The 13,466-nt window shown below is 35.7% G+C and overlaps 1 protein-coding gene across 37 annotated transcripts in view; it reads right to left on the reverse strand.

Annotated features, from left to right (window-relative positions):
• The window catches only part of TRIP12 (thyroid hormone receptor interactor 12), a 137,037-nt gene that overhangs the window by 68,919 nt on the left and 54,652 nt on the right, over nt 1-13,466 (reverse strand). The window lies entirely within an intron of this gene.

A 13,466-nucleotide genomic window follows, 5' to 3' on the forward strand; every position in this document is an offset into this window, starting at 1 on the left:
ACTTATTCAAGAACCTTTAAATAGAGAACAAAAGCTATAAAAAAATTTTGTTTACCCAGACATTACCATTTAGAAAACTAAACCATACCTTTCAGGCCTTCCCCTCCCCAAAATAACCTCTGCGAAAGATTATCTATATTCCTCAAATTAGTATAAAAGGATGAAAGAATATAACTTTAAGTGAGGAAGGAAGACTGGCCTCGGGGTTTAAGTTTCTATTTTTAGTTTTAGGTTGATTTTCTATATAGTATATTGCCAGAATTATCTGATGTGATCACAAATCTATGCCTGATATTCTCTACTATTGTATCTTTGCCTGGACACACAGTCCAATAACCTGGAAGACTGGACATGGCATATGGACAGAATATAAAGCTAGCTTAATGTATTTAGCTAATGAATATCACTATTTTTTAAATATTTTTAAAAATTCAGAAATTGTATTTAAATATTTCAGAAAATATAAATTATACCTATATTTCTATCTGAATTGTGTGATTATGAGACTAGACTAAAAACGTACAATTTAAAGACAAAGAAAAAAACATGAATGTACATTACATTAAAACACTGCAAAAACCAAGTGCATTTACTTAGAAAGCACTTTAAAAACCTTGTATTACTGTCAGTAAATTAGTTCATGTAACACTGAAGTGTCTTCGTACATGCCATGATATAGTAATTGACCTTTGCACAAATTTTTACATGTATTCAGTGCCATTCAAAAAAAAATATTCATCTTAACGTACTGTGGACTATTACTATATTGCTAACTTGAGGCTGACAGTATACTTTTTGACCAAACTACTTCTCTACACGTCACTACTCATGACCTATTTTAAGACTTTGGTGTTTAACTTTCTTTGAAACAACTTTATTCAAATATAATACCCCTATGATAAAATGTACTCATTTTAAGTGCATGGGGTTCAATGGGTGACAAATATGTTCACCCATATAACCAACACCACAATCAAGACACAGACCACTTCCATTACTCAAAAAACCTTTGTGCCCTTGCAGTTAATCTCCTCTCCAATACCATCAGGCCCCTGGCAACTACTACTGATCTGCTATTTTGTCGCTACTGCCTGTTCTAGAATTCCATGTAAATGCAATCATTGTGTTTTGGAGATAAATTCATGTTGTTAAGCATATTTGTAGTCTGTTTCTTTTTTACCATGGAGTGGTATTCCTTTGTGTGGATGTGCACAATCTCTTTATCCATCCTTGGAGTTAAAACTTTAAGAGAACTATACCAAGTTACAGAGAAGTAGGGCAGAGAAGAACCAAACAACAGAGTGGAACAGGAAAACATTAATAACTTATGTCATAATCATACTACAGTGCAAAATGACTGTTAGGCTATGACATAACTCCACCTAGAAGAGATAACCCCAAATATGTTGGTGTCTGAAAGGCAATCCCCTGGTTAAGGAGCTGCCACATACAAGGCTGTTTCGTGGAAAAGAGGTTTCACTATTTGTAACAGTACGTGAGCCCAGAGTGGGAGACAAAACTAACTTTTACATAGTCTGCTCCGAAAACTGAAAAGGGAACATCTCGCATGTGGTGAACATTGGTAATTAGAAACTTACCGGCATTTCTAACTAAATCAAGTCAATCCTTAGAACTATATAAATTCTGGAGAAAAGGAAAGTTGAAGCTGAAACAGTTTGGTAAATCAAGTACTTTCTAGAAAGTGGGGATACCTTAACCTTCTTTTTCATCCATGCATCAAATTGACGATGCTAGAATGTACTATCTTCACAATTTTACACTGCCTATCGAGTTTTTTTAAAAAGCATTTCCAGATATAAAGTATGACAATTCTTATTTTTCATACACAATAATATTAACTGACTTGCTTAAAGGTGCATAAACCAGCCAACCATATAATTCCCAAGCTTATTCTGAATCAGAACAAAGTACTACACGTTCAATACACTTCTGGCAAGGAATTAAAATTTTGCTTTGTTTAGAAAACTTTAAAAACTCTTTATAAAAATACAGTATTTTTATAGAATCAAAAGGTGTTTCCTTCATTCTACTGGTGAAGGAAGGAATATTTTAATAGAAGAGGAAACATGGTAATTGTAAACCTACAACCTGCTGAAAACCAATTAAAACACATGTGCATGGGGAACACACACACCTACATAACACACCCCTTTCCCAGGCTCTGTAATGCAACAAAACTGCATTTATCATTTATTTTTATGATGCCACTCTTAGAAGCAACAAGAATATCACTGGTCAGATCAATATATTCTTATCCACAAAGCCTTGTGTGTGACGAAGTTAGGTATATATGTAGACATATTAATCAAAGCTCTTGCTTGACCTTATTGCTATAAGAATATATGTTATTTGTTCCTACAAATGTATTCCTATAATATTTATTCCTTTGGATAAAGGTGAAACTGGCAGTATTATTCTCTTCGAAGTCCAGTTTGATTTGTTCTTCTACAATATATCTTATTCTTTTCGGTTTTTTTCTTTTTAACAAGTATTCCTAACCCCAAACTGATTTACTCAAAATCCAGGGCTTCATATTTTAAAAAATGAGTCCTCTGGCATAGTATGACATTTGAAATGTGAAATAATTAAACCTCTTATAAATCCAATTATAAGCTTGGATTTCTAAATACAAACATTTAAAAAGAACCAACAGATTGAGGGCCTTAGATATTTTACCTTCTGGACCCGTTATTATTATGAAAAAATATTCCTGGGTACCTTCTACTTGTTAACTGATTTTTCATTTCTACTTGAAATTTTAATAAGTATTTCTCATTGCATTACATAGCTGTGAAATGATTTCAATTTTGTCATTGTGCAGAAGAAACGAGCCCTAGTAACATGGACTGCCGACTTTACTACCAGAGTTACCAAAGGCGGACAATTCCAATCCTTGGAAAGTAAGGTTTTTCCCTCTTAATTGTGTTGAGTTACTTTTAAAGTAGCAACAAACCATTGTGTGATACATATTCGCTGTCCTGCTTTCATTCTGCTTTTAATTCTTATATGATCTGTCATAGGTGTGCTAATCTTCAATATGATATATACACATATAGCAGACTATTACAATGAATATATAGTCCCCCACCCCATCACATGATTCTAAAGGAACTATGAGCAACTCTTTCTGAGCATCCTGCTTTTTTTTCTCTTTTTTTTTTCCTCTTTTTTTTTTTAAGGAGGGCGCAGCTCACAGTGGCCCATACGGGGATAGAACCGGCTCTAACCAACTGAGCTAACCAGCCACCCAAAGTTTTTTCTGTTTTTCGTTTTTTTCACCTTGCCTTTTTTTGTGTTTTTTTTTTTACTTCTCTGGGGAGCTATCTCCCACCCCTTCTCCCACCCCTTCTCCACTGGGTACTGATGGAACTGTTATTCAGTTTACTCCGACTATAAGAGTGGGACTTGATTTGGCCAGACTATTTCAATCATCTCCAATTACAACTCTAGGGTGGCCAGATGGCTCAGTCGGTGAGAGCACGAGTTCTCAACAACAATTGCCGGTTCAATTCCCGCATGGGATGGTGGGCTGCAACCCCTGCAACTAAAGATTGAAAATGGCAACTGGACTTGGAGCTGAGCGGCACCCTCCACTAGATTGAAAGACAACGACTTGGAGCTGACAGGCCCTGGAGAAACACACTGCTCCCCAACATCCCCCAATTAAAAAGAAAACACTCCACAACCACCATCCTCTTCCCTCTACCATAGTGATTTGTTCAATGATAGGCATATGACCCAAGGAAAAATAAGGGACTTTCCTACAGTCTGACCTATAAATGACTGGACAGTATCTTTGGGAGGTAAGGGAATGAGGGGGGTCATAAGTCACAAGGATTGGATTGGAAAAGGCCATCTTCATTTCTGCTCCTAGATTCAGCCATGCCTGAAGCTGGCTAACTTTTTGGCTTTACCAATCATGTCAGCTGATTTCCATTCAATTTTGATTGAATGTCCATCACATATAAACCCAAATCTTCTGAATATAAGTCATTACTGTATGAAATTTTTTATTCTAGAGTAAGTGTCAATGAACTACAGACTGCGGGGCAACTCTGGCTGGCGGCCTGCTTTTGTAGCCAACTAGCTAAGAATGTTTTTTACACTTTTAGAGTTATAATAAAAAATAAAGAAGATGTGACAAAGACTGTATGTGGTCAGTAAAGCGTAAAATATTTACTACATAGCGGTTCCAGAAAATGTTTACTGCCCTGGACTTTGAGGAAAAAAAGGAATAATAGTAAAAATACTCACCTAAATTTTGAAAATCAGTCAAAAATTTAAAGGAAAAAACCTCTCCAAAACAAAATAAATCTCCTTATGTTTTGGAAAGAAAAACAGAAACTGAGCTAGTAATAAAAGTTTCAGCATTAATTTCTCCAGAATATTAAGTATCTTGATTTTTTAACTTATAGTTTTTGTTATATTCCTACAGAAAGTAAATACATTTCCATTTTAAAATGGAGCAGACAAACCAATGCATAAGGTACACAAACCAATACTTTATACAATGGTAAATATCCAGAAAAAAATTGCTATAATTCATTTACATATATAGGTGACAAAGGATGACTAACATTATCTTTAAAAGACAAATCCCCAACTTTTTATAAACTAAAAAGAGCTAATAATTAGTTACTTTAAGATCCATTTATTTACAATGTCAAATCTATTTCAAAGGGTTTTCAGAACCACTTTTTTCCTTCTTAAAAGGGAAAAAAAGCACCAAATAACATGACTACTGCCACACAAGAGCAGTTACATTTAGAATCATGTGATGGGGCCAGTTTGCTACTGGAAAAATTGGACCCAATAAAGAGAATCAGTTAACAATGGGTATGTTTCAGTGACCAGCTCTTGATTCCTTCAGCCAGCACAGAATCTTGAGAACCTGGTATAACTTGGTATTATTGTATGTCAATTTTTCAAGTTTATACATCTTTATTAATGGCTACTTTTATTAAATTCCAAAAATGAAAAGTAATCTATCATGTAAAAAGGGATCATAGATGTTTATTCCAAAAATCACTCAGTAGGAATAAAAGAGAAGTTTTGCAGATGACAGTGAGGTAAATCCAAAATGGAATTTTCTAACCCAAATTTTTATTTCCTAGTCAATGCACAGCAATTTCATGCACTGATCTGGCAATATGAATTTAAAACATTAGAAATGAGCAAACATATTCACCTAAGCATTATTATTTATAATAAGAAACAGGAAAAGAGCTAAATCTCCAATAAAAAATGGGTAGGGGCGGCCAGATTGGCTCAGTTGGTTAGAGTGCGAGCTCTCAATAACAAGGTTGCTGGTTCAATTCCCGTATGGGACGGTGGGCTGCGCCCCCTGCAACTAAGATTGAAAAAAATAGCGACTGGACTTGGAGCTGAGCTGCGCCCTCCACAACTAGATTGAAGGACAGTGACTTGGACCTGATGGGCCCTGGAGAAACACACTGTTCCCCAATATTCCCCAATTTAAAAAAAAAAGGGTTACATAAACATCAGTATGATAATAAAAAACTGCAGGAACACAGTGTTAGTTAATGAGAATGTGAATAAACTGGCATTTTTACACTGGTAGTGGGAATGTAAATTTATTTTAGGGAGCAATTTAAAATGTACATCAATATTTAAAAAGAATATAACCAGTGACCTAACAAGGAAATAATGTTGTAAATTACAAAACTATAGTTAATTTAAAAATTTAGAAGAATATAAATGCCATTAGTGGAGAATGGGCTAAATTAAGGTATATCCATACACAGCCATTAAAAATAATATAATTTAGTGGTTTGTTGTTTTTTTTAAAGAAAAAGATCTATTAATAAGAGTGTTGCCAGATAAAGCACTTTTGGTTTCTTCGTATTTAAACCATGGATACTACCTCATTCTGACATCATGAGGATGAAATTTAATGTACATGAAAGTGTCTAGTATGGAGCCTACGCTTATAACAGACATACAAAAACCAATACCTGTCACTTACAAGCTCCTTCTTTTGAAAAAGTATTTGCATACACATAGAGAAGTGCCTGCCTTCTAGGTAAAGACAGAATGTTGAACACACAAGCATTCGCTTCTGTCCTCTCATGAAACTCTACTAAAATAGCATTAAAAGAATCTGAGGCCTAAGTCCACGAGGATAGGAAGAATTGGAGACCACTCTTACAACACAATTTTAGAAGATGAAAAGCAGAAATTCCAGTGCTAAGTGCACTGGAAAATCCACAAAAGTGAAGGCAGAAAACTACCCATTAGAAGGACACTCAGAATCCGACAAAGGTTCAGGAATTGATGGTCCAGGTACACTGGACAGACTTCAGAGTTAACACTGAGGATTACTTGATGGGCTGTTTATGAAGCAGTCATATCCCCTCCCCCACATACACAGCTGAGGCAGGAAAACACAAACCTTTATTCTTTAGAAAGTATTAGGTTGATATAAAAGTAACTGTGGTTTAAAAGGTTGAAAACAACTGCAAAAACCGCAATTACTTTTGCACCAACCTAATACAAAATAAAATTTTTAATTCAAGTACAGTTGCAAACAGGTGCACCATACCAAAAATGAGAGAGGGGATCAAGTATCCCCTCTTGAGACACAATGGATGACATATGGCCTCTTTCCTAGGCCTCTTCTCCAGCTCAGTCCACAGAACTCTGGAGGCCTTCACCTCCAGGCAGGATTCTGAAAGAATGTTCCCTGTGGAATTTTACCAGCTAAAGAAAAAAGATCTAAAAATAATGACAGAGGAGGTTTCATAATGAATAGCCCAACAAGTTCACTATAAAGTGAATCTCAGTCAAATCTCATCTATGTGCTCAGAGCTTACAAATTAGATTTTTGGTCTCCCTACACTGAGCATGAGGAAATAACCAGGAATTACCAGAATCTGAGGAAAATTCTTAGCATGAAAGCCAAAAATCAAACCAAACCCAACCTCCCACACACACAAAAAAACAACACAAGAAGACTGCTGCAAGCTAAGAAACCTCACCCGTAAGTAATGTCCTCAAAAAAGAAATGCATCCATAATAATAAAAAAAAGGAAAACAAATTAACCTCTTGAAAATAAAAACAAGATAGCAAACATGGAAAAAAAATCAATAGAAAGGTTGGAATTCCCTTATCATCCAAGGGAAGAAAAAAAAAAAAAAAAAGGTTGGAAGAAGTTGTTGAAGGAATCTACCAGAAAGTAGAAAAAGAAAGCAAGAACAAAAAATTAAGATCAGAATCTTAGAAGGATACGCATACAATTATCAAAACAATAGATACAAAAAGAGAAAAAAAACAATAGGGTGACCATCCTTCCTGGTTTGCCCGAGTCTATTGTAGTTTTAAGGCTGAAAGTTCTGAGCCTTGGAGAATGCCTCAGACCCAATGAACACCAAGACTGCTGGCCACCCTAATAAAGAATGAAAACACACCGACAGCTATGGCAGCATCATGACATTTCTAAATAGTGGGGGTAGGGAGGTCTGGATGGCTCGGTTGGTTTGAGCGCGAGCTCTCAACAACAAAGTTGCCGGTTCAATTCCCGCGTGGGACGGTGGGCTGTGCCCCCTGCAACTAAATACTGAAAACGGCAACTGGACTTGGAGCTGAGGTGCGCCCTCCACAACTAGACTGAAGGATGAGTTGGAGCTGATGGGCCCTGGAGAAATACACTACTCCCCCCCCCAAAAAAAAAGGTAATAAATAAATAAATGAGGTAAAGATCTGCACTTCCAGAAAAACAGGTTATATATACAAAAGATCAGGAATCAGAATGTTTGCAGCATCAAAAGCTAAAAGATAATGTAATTCTTCAAAATTCTGAAGGAAAATTATTTCCAAGCCAGAACTCTATATCCAATCCATCAAACAAGTATCAAGGTTATATATTTTCAGACATTCAAAATCTAAAAACAATTAAAAAGCATTTTAGAATCTCAAGCACTTTTTCTTAGATAGCAAGTAGAAGATATGTTCCATCAAAATACTACTAAACCTAGAATGATACGGAATCAGAAAATAGGAAAGACTGAAGAAAATCAACAGGCTAAACGCAGTGTAACCAGCCATAAAAGAGCAGCCGCCCAAAGTCCTCTTTTCTTCAGAAAACTGAAAACAGATGCATGTGAACAGCTTGAGAAAAGATTCTGAGATTCAGACAATTAGTAGAGTCTGGAGTTGAGTGATGGGTTCACAGAAGAGTAAGCAAACAACTACAAAATGTTAAATTCAGGGTGGAAAATGTGTAAGAAAGGAAAAGCTCCTACATGACTGTAAACAGCATTTGTAACCATAAAAACACTGAGCTTTGATCATGACCAGGAAAATGAGAAGTATGTACAGTATGAGTTTGGTGGGTGAAGAGGTGGTGTAAACCTTCCATAAGGGCATGCAACAGTATTCACACTGAAAAAAATCAACAAGTAGACAACTGAGCACACAATTGAGAGACGCTAAAATAAATACCAAAATAATCAGCTCTGGAGGAGGCAGGCAATGTGGTAAGAAGACTGCTTTTAATAATAAATCTCAAACAACTTGACTTTAACCTGCATTTAAGCATCGATAAATATAAGGAAAACTTTTTAGCAGGATATACACACAAGGAAAGAGGTAGTCCTCAGTGATGGAATGAACTTACTTTATATTTTTCTTCTTTACATGTTTTGGTATTTTCTGGATTATCCTTTTTAAAATAATATATTATAATCAAGTGCCAAAAATATTACAGAAGTTCAAATATAAAAGAGCAGTTTGCAGTTTTCCCTAACTTACAGGTAAAGTTTAGTAAAATGCAATTTGACTAAATTAACTCTTATTCTAACCTGGCATACAAAAATACACACCATGGTTGTTTAAATTTCACAATGTAAAACAAAGCTTTCAAGAAGCCAGTGATACCTGTTTCCATTTAACCTTTTCTTAAAATTCGGCAACTCACTTTTTAAAATTTAACATTTTTTTAAAGCCACAACTATGTTAGGAATCACTGTTGGTAATCTTTCAAAGCAGTTACATATTAGAACTATTAATGTTTTAAGTTTAAATTATTTTAACAGCTGCCTTATAGAAAATTTTTAATGCTCAATCCTCTTCTCTTTAAACTCCTCACCCAACACCTCACAAAGCTAAAAGATAATTCAATTTTATAAACTCAGTAAGGATGACCCGACAAGATCCAACAATGTGAAACCAAGAGTTTCACCAAGTTCTTTTCTCCTATTCGACTCATTCTTAGTTCCTCCCTCCACGCAAGAAGTGCAAAGAATGGTGGAAAGAGAGTCCTAATCTAAGCAGAATTACCTTTCTAGAACTCAGCATCTGCCTGATTCTTGTCTAATTCTAATAATGGCCACAGGCTGCATGGAAGTCACCAGAAGAATTTGAAACAAAAGCTGGAAGTAAGTGGCAACTACTGCTATGTTATTAATAATGTGCACACAATATCCACTTTAAATAATGAAGAAACTAGATCTACAAATAGACACATCAGACTGGAAATATACCTGTAAATTTTTCTATAAATGAGTTCCATTATTACCCCGATTTTGGTCACAAACTGCTTCTTACATTTTCTATGTCATCCATAACCTTCTACTATTCAGACAGTACATACTTTTACTTTGAAATAGTCGAATTATTTCAAAACATGCTTAATTTAAAAATGTAGATTAGTAAAATATATTTTAAAGCCAAATGAATTATAAAAGTATCTTTAAATATTATATTTAAAATATTACAAAAATATTTTTTAAATCATTTGTATTACATTTCCCCACTGGTTTTACATTTATGCTATATAAGAATGTCTGTGTACTTAGGTTAAACAACTCACAGCAAGAATAATTTCCTAATGCATATTAAACATTGTCATATAACACTATCCTTTCTGGGGTACTCTCGAGAATTCTGCCAATTGGTACAAGGTGACCTTTGTCCTAGAGCTATTCTGATAAGCTGCAGCTGGCAAGCCACAAAGCTTCAGGAAGGCCATCAAAAAAGTAACTGTTGCACTACTTTTACTGCCAGCCCCAGTTCCTCACCAGGAATTTGTTCCTCCTCCATTAGAACAGTTGCCGAAGCACACCAGAAAAGGTCTTCTTGCTTAAGTGTTCTAACTAAATGTCCTATCATTTCCCCAAGTGAGCTCCAGGGACCACTGCTACCTAACCAAGGTAAGAGGTGCTCAAATAAATTTATAAAATACTGAGTTATGCAGAAGTCAGCATCAGATTTCTCACAGCTTTCCACATGTTCCTACATATACCGAATCTTCCTGGAAAATAATTTGGAAAAAATTTGCTTGACCGTGAAGCTTTACTGACCAAGCGTACCTTAGAACGAGCCTTTACCTGAGGAAACATCACATTCTAATTAACAGGTTCAGAGATTCTTAAAATTTGAAGAAAACAAATCATTTACCTAATTTGGCACGCTTTCTATCTCACAAAGCGTTCTCCATTTTTTAGATACTTTACGGATTTTGTTTCCCTGAGATATACTAATCAGAAATCTGCCTCTCAACTTCTATCCACTGAATCTAGTTCTGCCCTCTGGGTTAATGTTAATATATATATAAAACAATTCATGATGCATACAAAAACCCTTCAAATGTACGGGAACAAGTCTCAATACACCATAATGTTTATATAGTACTTTAATTTTACAAAGCTGTTTTCACATATATTCATTCTTTTATTAATGCTTCAACGGAATGAGTATTAACATTCTGCAAGAAAGATTAGGGATTCGGTTGCTAACGATTTGCCCAACCGCACAAAACTATCAGGAAATAACACAACTTTAAATCAGGGTCTTCCAAATCTAAGGATAGCTACTCTTTAAACTGGTAACACTGCTCTGAATGTTTTCTGTCTTAAAATACTCACCCTTCAGTTGTGCGCCCTAAATTTAGTAATGCATCCCTTTACTAAGCACTATGCTAAACCTCCTCATATATTTATTTATTCTTCAAATAACTATTATGACCATTTTATAATGAAAAGATTACAAACTTTCCAATAGTCACCAACTGATAAAATGGCAGAAATAGGATTCAAATCCAGTTTTCTTAGCTCTATAGTTGAGTTCTCTCTCCCCAAAACACCATTACTTGAAACCCGGAGTCCCCCACAATACCTCATTTTGCACCTATATTCTTATGTAAAATTAGGAAGTACTGCCGATTCTCTTGCACTACTGCTTGTCACATGAACTCTTTCCTGAAGTGATATACTTAATCATGCCTAAAATTCACCTTGCCCTTTGGACTTCAGGAAGCCGTCCTATATTTAGCTCCCCAGCCTACTCAATTCCTTTGAGTTCTATTCTCGCAAGTGATTTCTGAATCAAATGGCCTGGGTTTGACTCTTAGCTCTATTACTTTTTAGTTCTGTGACCTTGGACAGGTCATTTGACGACTGACCCTGAGCTTCCTTACCTGAAAAGTAGGACCAGCAGTATCTGCCACACAGGTCTATTGAGGAGTAAATGAGATGATCCCTGTATTTACAAGTTGTCAGGCACGTTAAATACCTCTTATTATTGTTTTGAAATGCTTTTCACGTATTTGAAAAGAATGTAATGAATGGGATGATATGAATCCCTGGTTCACAGAGTATTCATTCCTAAGGATGAATCGATCAATATGAGTAAAGAAGAGTCATATACAACCTTGTCTCCTATGGGATCTTAACATCCCAGAGGAGATCCAAAGATATTACAACAGGAATACAGTGAACTAACATAGGTGAAAAATAAGTGGCACAGCAAAGAAAGCAATGGCTTCAAAGTCACACATTCTACCATGTTTGAATCCTAACTCTGCCACTTATGAGATGTTACTCAGACAAGTTATTTCACCTCCTTGGAATAAATTTCCTTAATAACTATCATCAAGCACAATTTTTTTTTTTTTTGAAAATTAAACTTGACTGCATATGTAAAATGCCTGGCACTTATAAGATGCTAAACAAATACTGGTTCCCTTCTCGTATTTCAACAGCTTAGACTATAATGAGAGCTTAGAACTAACTAGGACCATGGCAGTGAAAACGGAAAAGCGGTTATTAGCCACCATAGAACACACACAGACTTTAAACTAAATCAGTTTGGGACCACATGCGGAGTATGATAGAATATTTAGACTGGTTTAATTATGGCACAAGGAAACATCAAAACTCCCAGTAGTTCCCGATTGAGGGCAACTTCACAACCAAGGAAAACCCACTGTCTGCTGGTAGGTTCCGGCTTTCTTTTAAAAATCATGTTAAGAGAGTTCTCTCTAAAAATAGAAAGCTCTTCTCTGAGAAGAGCTGAGAACGTGACACTCAAGAACAATCTGCTATCAACCTGGTCCTGGACTCTCCTAGAAATAGAGCTGGAAAAAATGAGCTCTTCAAATGACTCAGAGCAGAAGGCAGAAAGGCGAGGAGGGAATCCCATGAAACACGCTGCAAACTAAACCTGGCCTGTTGCCTGTGGAGTTCACACAGTTACTACAGACAATGGACACGCACACGCACACACTCATACATGCTTCCACTTCACTTAGAAGCAAGAACAGTAAGAGGAATAAAAGTGCAGACAGGTAACTCCAATTGTCAAGAAAACCTTGGCAGGACCAATATTTAAGTTGGCTATATACCTTTTTAAACAAGCCTTTTATTTTCTTTTGACTTCAAGACACTAAAATCTTAAAACTAGTAACGGTATCTTCAAATTGAAAAGATTTTATACTACATATATAAAAAACCAAATAGAACAAAATTCTATAATCTAAAAGACATTACCTTCACAATAACTCCATGATATAGGTTATACATAAGATTTTATTTAGTGTCTACTAGTATTCTTGTCAAAGTTTAGTTAATACTGAATCGACTGAAAGTAGTTATAGATTGCAGGGTTAAACTAAACAGAGCTGGGGAGGCCAGTTAGCTCAGTTGGTTAGAGCGTGGGCCTCTTAACAACAAGGTTGCTGGTTCGTCCGTCACATGGGCCACTGTGAGCTGCGCCCTCCACAACTAGATTGAGACAACTACTTGCCTTGGAGCTGATGGGTCCTGGAAAAACACACTTAAATAAAGTTTTTTAAATAAAACCTAAACAGATAACAATTAGCTCTAATTCAGTATTAGGTTAGACTGATTCAATATTCGCTAAACTCCGAGAAAAGTAGTAGACACTATATAAAATCTGCTAAACCAAGAAAAAGTTGTAGTTCTATCAAAATGTGAATCTGAAATTTTCAATGAGGGCTCAAAAGCAGAAAAGACGGTCAAAATCAAACTTCTGGTTAAATATTATAGAAACGAAATGCCTAAAAATTTGTGTTTAGGTTTCTCAATACAGAAAAAAGAAACACTTCAGCATCACAGCAACTGCAAAATTGAAAAGGTTCATCGGTTCTAATGAAATGAACACCTAGCTTCCCAAAGAAGTCTTTTGG

This window comes from Rhinolophus hipposideros, assembly GCF_964194185.1.
Source record: "Rhinolophus hipposideros genome assembly, chromosome: 6".
NCBI classification, from domain to species: Eukaryota; Metazoa; Chordata; class Mammalia; order Chiroptera; family Rhinolophidae; genus Rhinolophus; species Rhinolophus hipposideros.